This window comes from Homarus americanus, unplaced genomic scaffold, assembly GCF_018991925.1.
Source record: "Homarus americanus isolate GMGI-L3 unplaced genomic scaffold, GMGI_Hamer_2.0 scaffold6317, whole genome shotgun sequence".
NCBI lineage: Eukaryota > Metazoa > Arthropoda > Malacostraca > Decapoda > Nephropidae > Homarus > Homarus americanus.
The window spans coordinates 424,681-436,851 of NW_024730668.1; positions in this window are offsets into that span (position 1 = coordinate 424,681).

A 12,171-nucleotide genomic window follows, 5' to 3' on the forward strand; every position below is an offset into this window, starting at 1 on the left:
ATACTGTGTATATGTATATATATATATATATATATATATATATATATATATATATATATATATATATATATATATATATATATATATATATATATATATATATATATATATATATATATATATATATATATATACACACACACACACACAATTAGTAGTCTCTAATGAAGCACAACTGCTCTAGAAGGTTGCTCGTTAACCGAAAAACTCGTTAACTGAAACCATTGTTTCAATGGGTTTTTGGGTAATTGGTTCCAGCTCACCGAAAATTGCCTAAATTCAACAAAAAAGGTAGAAAAGTACACTTACTTTGAAGTGTGTATGTAGAAGGCTCCTGGATGATGATGATGATGATGATGGGAATTAGAATGGGGGTGGAGGAGAAGGGAGAAGAGAAGGCATTGGGGTGGAAGAGAAGTCACCCCATGGCGCCATTTCACCCATAAAATTTTAGTTCTCTTGGTGTAATTCAAGATTATTTTCTTTAAATCAACACTACACTGCATTATATATTGTCAATATGTAAAATAAATTTCAAAATGGCCAATAATTTGCTTGCAAACACAGAAAAAAAGTGTTTAGTTGAAGAGAGTCTCAAGCAAGATGTTACCTCCACTGAAAAGACACAAAGACTGATGCCTTTATGGTGTGTTGAGAGGCTGGATGGGGCGCATAAAACTAGTTTCATTACCTTCAATTATGTTCAATAATTGTTAAAATGACTAAAAAATTTAATATTGTATTTAATACTGTATTGGCGGACTAATACTACAGCTGGTGGACCGCCAAATGCAAGCTAAAACATGTTCAGGTCGGCTCGTAAGAAACTTATGGAAGGTAAACTCGTTAACCGAGGGACCACTGTATATATATATATATATATATATATATATATATATATATATATATATATATATATATATATATATATATATATATATATATATATATATATATATATATATATATATATATATATATATATATATATATATATATATATATATATATATATATATATATATATATACACACACACACACAGTGATCCCTCAGTTAAAGAGCACCTCAGTTAACGAGATTTCGGTTAACCAATTTCCTTCCATAAGAATCTTAACTTCGGTTAACGAGCATTCCCTCGTTTAACGAATTCCTTACGAGCGGCCCGCAACATGTTTTCGCTTGCATACTAGCTGTCGGATTAGTCCGCCAATACAGTAATCGGTTCTAGGGCTTAAATTCCTTACCATTTTAGTAAATATCAAGAAGGTTGTACTATTCAATCATTTTAAAAGTTTTATATTAAATTTTTTAGACATTTTAAAAATTATTGAACATAATTGAAGTACAGGAAACTAGTTTTATGCACGCCAAACAGCCTGTCAACACACCAAACAGGTGTCAGTCTCTGTGTCTCTTCAACATAAACGCTTTTTTTCTGTGTTTTCAGTCAAATTATTGGTCATTTTGAAATTTATTTTACATATTGATGATATATAGCGCAGTGCAGTGTTAATTTAAAGAAAATATTCTTTATTTACAGCAATTAAACTAAAAATTTCACGTGTTGAGATTGTGTTTGAATCCAGCATGGGTCCCAAGAACTCTAGAAAAGCGATTTCAATTCAGATGAAACAGGAAATAATTAAGAAACATGAAGAAGGCATTAGAACAAATGTGCTAAGCAAAGAATATGGCATGTCGACATCAACTGTGTCGACACTTCTTGCACAGAAAGACAAATTCAAGGAAGTGAAAGTGAGAGAGAAATCTACCAGAGTGTTCAAAGGTAGATCCCTAATAGCAGAAACAGAGACGTTACTTCTCATCAGGATTAGGGAAAAACAGATGAAAGGTGATTCAGTTTCTACTGAATTTATTTGTGAAAGAGCCAGGGAGATTTACGAACATTTAAAGACAGATCAACCTGGTTCTTCAGGCACAGAATTTGAAGATTTTAGGGCCAGCAAAGGCTGGTTCGAAAAATTTAAGAAAAGAAGTGACATATTTAGTGTAGTTAGGCATGGTGAGGCTGCCAGTGCTGATAAGGAAGGGGCAGCAAAGTTTTTAGCGGAATTTGAAGGACTGATGGAAACAGAAAATTATCTTCCACTGGGCTGTTCTGGAAAAACATGCCCAAAAGAACATTCATCACCAGAGATGAAGCCTCTTTACCTGGGCATAAACCCATGAAAGACCGTCTCACTTTACTGTATTGCTTGGTGCCAATGCTTCAGGGGATTTCTGACTGAAGCCTATGCTTGTCTACCACTCTGAGAATTCCAGGGTGTTCAAGCAACAGAAAGTGGTAAGAGGACGGCTTGGAGTTTATTGGAAGTCCAACCGTAAGGCATGGGTAACAAGACAGCTCTTTAATGAATGGGCTGTTGAGGTGTTTTGCCCTTCTGTGAAGAGCTACCTAACCACCAATAAACTCCCTTTAAAGGCTCTTCTCCTTATGGATAATGCCCCTGGCCATGACCCTCAACTTGCCAGAACTTTGGATTCTCAATTTGACTTTGTCAAAGTGTTGTTTTTGCCTCCCAACACTACATCAATCATACAGCCAATGGACCAGAATGAGATTAGCAACTTCAAGAAGTTGCACATGAAGAAAATGTTCAGGAGGTTTCATCAGGCAACTTCCACTGATCCTGAACTAACACTGGCACAGTTCTGGAAGACACAGTTTAACATCCTGGAGGCTGTAAAATTGATTGTGTCCTCATGGCAAGAAGTCTCCACTAGAACCCTCAATTCTTCATGGAAAGCACTGTGGCCATCAGTAGTCCATGATTTTGAGGGATTTCAGGATGAAACAGAGTTGCACCAGGAGATTGTGTCCATTGGTCAGTCATTGGGCCTTGAAGTGGAGGATGATGATGTCGAAGAGCTTGTGATGTCTCATGAACAGGAACTTACTCTAGATGACTTGCAGCAACTGGATGAGATGTTAGAGGCTGACAGTGGTGAGGAGGAAACGGAAAGTGATGACCATATGTCAACTTCAGAGTTGAAAGATTTTGTTCACCACTAGGAGAAGTTCAGGAAACTGGCATCAAGGCACCCAGATGTGGAAAAGTCTGAACTAGCTTTGTGTCATGTTGAGGACACAGTGGTGTCCTTCGTCAAACATCAGTTAATGATGAGGAGAGATGCCCCACAGACAAAAATTGACAGTTTCTTCAGTAAAAGGCAGTGGGAACAAAATGCTAGCCCTCAGCCTTCCACTTCAAGAAGGAGAGAGGATGTTCCTGGTGGAGAATCTGTCAGTCCAGAGGTTCCTGACATTTTCATGGAAAGTGACCCACCTTCCAAGAAGCAGTAAAATGCTTCTCCTCCAACTCCACCTCCACTTCCTTCTCTTCTTCCTTCTCCTCCTCCACCTGCTACTTCAAATTCACATCAGCATCATCATCCAGGAGCCTTCTACATACACACCTCAAAGTAAGTGTACTTTACTACCTTTTTTTGTTGCCTTTAGGCAATTTTCGGTGAGCTGGAACCAATTACCCAAAAACCCATTGAAACAATGGTTTCAGTTAACGAATTTTTCGGTTAGTGAGCAACCTTCTGGAACGAATTGTACTCGTTAACTGAGGGACCACTATATATATATATATATATATATATATATATATATATATATATATATATATATATATATATATATATATATATATATATATATATATATATAAGAAATTATAAATACAGTTAAATTAATAATGAATTGTTGCAATTTTAGATTATTTAAGACAATCTTTGGTGTAAAGTAATAGTTATTTTGTGTAATTATTCAAATAATCTGAAGTGTTATAAAATGCTGTGGTGTCATAAACTCATTAGCAAGGATAATTATTACAAAATACAGTCCACCAAAATCTTTCAAATTTACATTAGAAACTCATTCTGTGTCTGACAATTATTCATCATCATTCACATTCATTGATACTGTCTTTCATTATGCGTGTCATAATTATCGCAATTCACCTGTAGAAAGTAGACAACATACTGTACTAGTATATATTGTTTTTATTATTAATGTACTGTAGTCCTCTCTGGTCCTCCGCCAGACTTTCCACATTGTAAGTCTTGCAAGTAAAAGCAAAATAAAATAAATCTGATCATTGTTTCGTCATAGCTCACACAGAGGAAGGAGGTTCACTTATGGAATTGATACTGACCAGCTCTGGTATGCTGTATAGCCTTAACTAGCTTGGGGAGGGGGGGAGAAACTGTCTTCTAAATACATAAACAAAATCCTGTACATAAAGTCTATAAATGTTTTGTATTTTATGGCTTAACATAGTTTATAAATTGTATCTAATAACACCACTGTATTAGCTTAGAGTGCCGTCCAATCCTGTTGTTGTAGTTTATTATTGTTTAGAGTATGGTTTTATTAATCATATATGCTCAATCATACGGTGCCACCATTTGCGTTAGAGATATGGGCATTATGGGGTACTGAAACATGTTCTGCATATATTTTGTTTATATATAATTTCCATCAGCTGACTCTTTTATTTTGCACACTATATCATCGTTACATCCATCCAACACCTTGTAAATGAAAGTTCCAAGTATTGTCCTGAATATGGATTATTGTATTCCTTAGATCCATATGTGCCAGAATGGTAAAAGTGCTTTATAAAGGACTTTATTTTAGAGAGATAACATAATGTAAACCTTAGAGGTTTTCATTTAGTTGAAATCAATCCACAGTATTTGTAAAGACGGTCATGTCACTTGTTCCTACCCAGATAGTCCACCCCAAGAAAGTTTACGTCCCTCAACATACAGAATACATGTACAGTAACACAAATAATTATACAGTACATTCTGATACGATTCTTATACTGTATCTTATATTCACAGACTAAGAAGTTTATACTATCAACAAATGGCTATGTTTAGCACCAAGAAAACATGTTAGATGTTAAGAAAATGTGTTAAAGATACTGTATTCATACATGTAACTGTTATGAGAGTTGGGGCAGCTCCAGAAGTGTCCCACTGGTGGAGCAGCCACTCTTGTGCCCAGAAAGGTGAGGTAGAAGTTTCTATAAGATCAGTTGACAAAGCTAATTGAAAATTTGAGTTTAAAATCCTGTTCATTCATCTTTCTCCAGGCCCTTGTATTGCCTGAGTGTGTCGAGGGACTTAGTGTCATGTGAGTGCTCTCCTAGAGTCATACTGTTACACTGATCACAGTGGTTTATTCTTGCATCCTAACTTTGCTCTTACAGAGAAATTTTTTGGGCACAAACCTTCAAATTTTGTATCATTTGTACAATAAATAGACTGAAGTTTAATTTTTGTATAATCCACAGCATTACTCTTATATGTTTCGGAACTACTTGCTTCATCTACCAACAGTATGGGGGTAGTGTTTAACAATCATAATGCAGCTAGTTGTCAACTTGGTGTAAATTTTTCAACACCGAGGTGTTAATTGATTTATTTTATTGTAATTTGTCAAAACCCAATGCATGAGGCAACCTACTGCTATCTTTGAGACGTAATGATAACGTGTTAACATTGAAGATTAAGCTAACTTGTAGACATTAAAGAAACATAATTAACATGTTAACACTGAAGTGTATAAGGTAAACATGTCAACACTGAGATGTAATATTTCTTAACAATCTGTTCTGTAGAGTAACGTCTTCAGCACCAAACTGTAAGTAACTAGTTGTCTGCACTCACTGTTTAGGGTTCTTGTCTTCAGCACTTTGCCATGTAAGGTAAATTACTCCTCAGCACTGCTGTACCATGTGATTGTGTTCACACGCTGTAGGATTCCTCCATTCATCAACAATTAAGAAAATACTGTAACTTTGCTCTCGCGGTGGGTCTCGGGAGTTGTCTCCTCCATCATCTTCCACCTGACGACATATTCTGAATACTCTGTACATTCACTCATCAACCCCACTGGGTGTTTCACTACTACTTGTAATTATTCCTCAGCAGTACTCAGCATAACAAGTGTGCAGGAATGCGTATATATATATATATATATATATATATATATATATTAGACATTTCCCAGTCAAATAACATTGAATTACCTTGTAAAGGAGATAATTAGTGCAAAAAACAAAATTTTTACGTTTCATTTTACTGTACAGTACTTTAATTGTGCCTTTTGTGCCACATAAGCAACGATATATTTACAGTTATTTACCTTTATGTATCTCCTTGTACAGATAATCAACTATTTGACCAGGACACTTATGTCATCAAAAAAAATCATTCAGAGGAATTCATTTAATTCATTCATATCGCATTCCAGAGTTCATCGCGAGTCATCCCCGTGTCAACCGGCACATGAATGTTGAAAACCATTAAGGGTCAGCCATGCCCCTGGGAACTGCTGCTAATATTAACTGCTAAATGTGATTGCTAGTCCATAAGCACGCCATTTTAGTGTGATGTTTTTATGTGAAAGGGAAGTTGAATAAAGATTTTGATGTTATAAGTGTATTTTATTTGTTTCACGAATGATTACCCATGAAATGTATAGCTATACAGGGTACTTCTGGAAAAATATTCATTGAAATTGCATAAAGATGTTTTCTTACTTCAATCCAAAAGAAACAAATAGAATGTTCTCGGTACCGTACTAATGAAAACCATTCAGATGATGACAACAACACAACGGAGTAGACATTCGGCGTTAAATGTTTGTTTTTTAATGCCGTCACGTGAATTCTTTAAGTCTGCGTTGAGAAACATGGTGACAAAGATATGTTACAGGGAACGAAAATAGTAATGTACCGGAGAGTCATTCATTCGCCATTAATAAAACGGTTTGAACCCTGACTAATAAATGCAAAACAAAGGAACAAATCAGAAGCAATATAAATAATAAGTTTGAGAATAAATGAATAGAATAAGAAGGCTGCTGCATAAGAGTACTATCATAACTATCGTTAACTAGCCAACCGTTACAGCACCTTGTGGAGAGAGGACTGTAACAACCGTCAGCAAGCCCGTCTCCACAACGCGGCAGTCTGTCTCTAGACATTGTCGGGTGAGTGGTGTTTTTCTCCGGGAACGTTATAAAATGTGGATTTAACCTAGATACACAGCGAGTAAGAAATACAGAAACAATGAGGAGACGTGGTAGACAGGTAGAGGAATACAGCGTTTGGCAAAGATCGGTGTCTGCCTTGGAGCTAGTGTATATTAGCAAATTGAAAGATGAAGGCATACTGGAAACGCTACATGAAGGACAATAACCCGACATACACATACAGGGTACTCTGTGGATAACTTTCTTGGAACTTGAAAAGGAAAAAGATCTAGGCTCCGCGATAGACCATCATTAAAGGCAGTGCAACATAATTATAAGAAAATGATCTTTCAACTGTATGCAGACTTACCCGCAGAGGGTGGTAGACCTATAGAACAAGCTACCAACACCGGGCTAGGCTTCAAAATAACCCTTGACAAGACTACCAAGAACAATGAAGGGAGTCTACACCGGCCATTGGCTTCCTTCCCACGGTATTGCCACCACTAATTGCCGTCCCCAATCAGGTATGACCGTATGATCATAATGAGTAGTAAAAGATTGGGTAATGTCTGAGAGCAGCATTACCACCAGAAGGAATTGTTCGATTTCGTTTATTTTTTTCCACAGATGTTCTTATCATTGTAGTAAGTATTTTAAAAGAGGCGAGATTTACGAGAACCTAATAGGGCTAATTTTCGCGACGGCCGCCAGCGGTTCGGTAATTATGGGGGGATGTTTTGATTACTTTCAATTTTATTAATTTTCTTGTATAGATGCTTAGTTTTAATATAGGCGAGTAAGATAGCATTACTTGCACTCGCCTCATCAGCTGTGATGTGGAAGATGTAAACAACTCAATAACAGCCAATGGTTAATATACGAGACGTGGCTGTCAGCGGTTCAGTGTTTATTGGGGGTAGTGTTTTTGGAAATAGTTTTGTGCGATGATTACTTTCAGTTCTATTCATTTTCTTGTGTAAATGCTTAGTTGTCTGGTAAATTTGCATTTTCAACCAATATGGCTCTCCAGTTGAGCAATGTGTTTTTCCCATGGTTTAGACAATTTTAAAACATTTCTTCTATAACTTTTCTTGTTTGGGGATTGCTGGCCACTTCGCCTTTAGGCTATTTCGGCCGTGGTAACTTTTCTCTCGCAAATGACTTAAATATACCGGGGGACCCAGGGGGCGGAGCCAAGGTAGGTAGATAACAGGTAGCCTCACTCCCATAGGATCTACGCTAATGAAAATAAAAATGAAATTTTTATTTACGTATTTTTGGAGGCTTATTATACCACAATACAGTATTACAGTGGCAAAAGGGGCGTGGCTTAGCGATCTCGAGAGTAGAGTTGCCAATTAGTGAATTCCTATGGGCCTGCTTGAGGCTACCTGTTATCTACCTACCTTGGGCGGAGCTTCCTCCCCGTTAGGTTAGGTAATTATAAGTCATTTAGGATCGAGGGAAATGAACAGAAAAATGAAATTTTTATTTACGTATTTTTGGAGGCTTATTATACCACAATACAGTATTACAGTGGCAAAAGGGGCGTGGCTTAGCGATCTCGAGAGTAGAGTTGCCAATTAGTGAATTCCTATGGGCCTGCGTGAGGCTGCCTGTTATCTACCTACCTTGGGCGGAGCTTCCTCCCCGTTAGGTTAGGTAATTATAAGTCATTTGCGAGGGAAACGTCACAGAAGAAAAGCGTCTTAAAATTGTCTAAAGCATCGGTAAAACACTTTGCTAAACTGGAGGGCCATATGGGTTGAAAATGCAAATACAGTATACCAGTTTTCTAGATTTCAGCTATTTTTTTTTTACACAACATAATAGTGTCCGCTAATAAAATCAGTGAAGACGGGATATTTCTTAACTCGTCTTCAGTGAAAAACAGCGTACCGTAACGTCCCCAATAACCTCTAATAGAATCTGACTTAACCAAGAAACTTACCTAACGTCATAGCCGAAAGAAGGAACCCCCCCCTCCCCCGCCGCCACATTAAACAGAAAATACCTATTTTGATAATTCCTGGTACCAATGAAAGCAACGTTATTGAAACGTCATGGTGTAATTTTACACTTTTCGTGGAGAGTATGCATGGAGCCTAATCGGTGATATTTAATAACGTAGTTCCGGAATCATCTTAGCCACTGTGTTTTTATTCACCCGAGTGTTTCCAGTATGCCTTCATCGACACGATTCTCATTCATCCAATGCAAAATAAAATTCTTAGTCAAGATTCATTAGAGTACAACCACGGAACTATATTGATTTGTATGTAGGGAGATAGAGAAAAAATATGAATACTTTACTCTGTAGCGTCTTTTAGTAAATTTATCTGTTCCCAGTTATTTTGATTTTTCGATATCACTTAGTGCAATCAGTGGAAGAGTCACGTGATGCTCTTGCGAATGACCAAGTTGGAATTTATCTGTCGCAAGATATCTCAGAATTGCAAACCATTCAATGTTTTTTTGTGTGTAAATAACGCCATTGCAATTGACATTTTCAAGGTTAGGTAGTTTTTTTTTTTTTGGGGGGGGGGGTTGGTTTTTTCCTAGAATTTTCCTCTACAGTACTTAAAAACCGTGCGGTCAAACTTGTACAACTTCGGTAAATTAGAAAAACCAAACTGGAAAATTTCAAATTTGCGCCAAAACGGTATAAATTAAACTATTATTATTTTTCTATGTCTGTATATACAAATCGATATAAAGTTCCGTGGTTGTATTCCACTGAATATTTGCCATTTTGACAACGGGCCAAACTGTAGAAAGGAAAAATTCAAAATATCTTGTTCGCAGTTCCAACACCAGATACATTAATTACGATACATTCTCTAGAGCAGTGGTTCTTAACCTGGGGGGCGTCAGTAATTTCCAGGGGGGGACGCAAGCCCTAGGGAAAAAGTAGGAATTTCTCTATTTATAATTATAGTTTTTATTCTCTTAACAAGAGCGTGGGCTAATATTGAGAAGTTTATGAAAAAATGCAAAAGTATCGCCTTATAACTTTAGTTTTCTATAGGCTACTTTTTTTACTTAGGGCTTACCATTTTCTGTACTTATTGACCCCTCCCTATCCCTCGAAACCCATGGGGGGGGGGGTTACCTCGTCCTGGACCTGTATACTGCTCGTTGGTGACTGGTGAGCCCCGTTCTCTCCCAGTCTTCTGCACACGTCCGTGGCAATAATTCCTCTTCTCTCACATTAATTCAGTTCAGGCTGTTGAGGTATGTTTTATCCCAGTTGTTATATTTACCTAAAAATAGTAAGCAGCCATAAGTTTATTGGTGAATTGTGAACACGCATGTGTTGCTCTGTTTGTTATTCGCAAGTTTTGAATTCCGTTTGTATTTTATCAGAAGTTGGTGGTGCTTAAAATCATGTGGTGGTAACAGGTGGTTATGGTAAAGTTGTATTTATGATGATATTGATTTGTTTCTTAATAATCATTGTTTATGATCATGATGTGTTTACTATAATGTTGTGGTGTTTGTTAATATTTACTTAATAATTATGTGTAGTGGTGCTTATGATCATGTTGTGATCATTGATGTTTGTTAATAATCATGTGGTGTTTATGATCATGTGATGTTTGTTAATGATATGGTGGTGTTTATGATCATGTATGATTGTAGTCACTTGTAGTGTTTACGAACTTTACGATCATATGTTTGTTATTGATCATGTGGTTGTGATCATCATGATGTTGTGGTGTTCATGAGCACGTGGTGATGTTTATCTTACCTTACACGTGCCTTATGTTTTGTTCATAGATGCAAGGGGGGCGTGGAGGGAAGGACCAATTCCTAGAGGGGGCGTGGTAGTAAAAAGGTTAAGAACCACTGCTCTAGAGTCTAGAGTACTAGTTTTCCGTTCTTGCATATGTAATCTAGGTACAATAAAAGATTTTGGAAAAGAGAAGTTACTCCTTACATAGAGAATAGCCCATATCCGCCATAGGAATTTCAATTTCCTATCATTTTCTTCCGTGGTTGCCCTAGTAAAGGATCCTCCAATAGAGTCCGTGACCAATCTCTGGTGATCAAGGTTTGAAGGTTAACTTCTGATGAATCGATGATACTGATCAAAATAAGCTTGGGTACCAAGGGGCGGATCCAGGAATATAAAATGGGGAGGGGGCGTCCAAGAAGTTGTCAGTGGGGGAACATGGCGAGCACAGCGAACCACCCAGAATTTCGTTTTTAAATCTGACCAATATCCTGGGCATTTTGAGACCATTTTGAACCCACTTGATATTAGGAGATATTCTGAGGTCAATAGTAATTACTTTTTACTAAACATTAAAGCCTGAGTACAATGCTGCATTAAAGAAAAAGTAATGGAATTTTTTGATGAAAAGGGGGAGTCCGGATCCCCAGGAACCCCCACCCCCCTTGGAACCGCCCCTGATACCTTTTTGTTTTTGGGCGTGACGTTCCTCCAGTCTGTGCTGCTCGCTGCTGTACCACTGTAAGAGGTATATTCACATACCGATATTCTTTATATACTGTCATTTGCCCCGTAAATAGAGAATGCGAAAGTACAACCTCACACACACATATCCTATCGTAGGGGAACCTATCAAAATTTCTCTCGATATTATACTGTAAGTACAATATAGCCAGGTACCCTGCTCTTCATTTTTCCTTGCAAAGTATTTAAATTTCAGCACTCGACCTGTGATCTATTAAAATACTACTTAGTAAGATAAGTCAACATCGTGAGTGATTTCTCCTCTCCCTGGGCCTAGCTTGACTTTTGTTACTGGATTCGTTCAGTATTTAATTTATATCTTCCGTAGCAACTTTCTATATGTATATATATTGCTGGCACTCTTGTTACTGCCTCATACCAACAGGAGCTGTGCTAAGCCAGGTGGTCAAGGAGGAAATGAGCAAGAGGTGAATCTAAATTTACGGTGAACTCAACGTGGCCTCGACGTTCTCCATTATTGACTTACGTGAGGAATAAATAATTTTACAGATTTGAAATTTTCAGGGGCGTGTGTTAGTGCCAGGGTTCATTTTCTCCCTTGTTGGAACACTTTCTCGTTCACTCTTGGTTACTTAACTGTAGTGGGTAAAACGTTACCTTTGTTCTCGGCTACAAGACAGTCTATGGAGACTAGCTGCCGTATTAC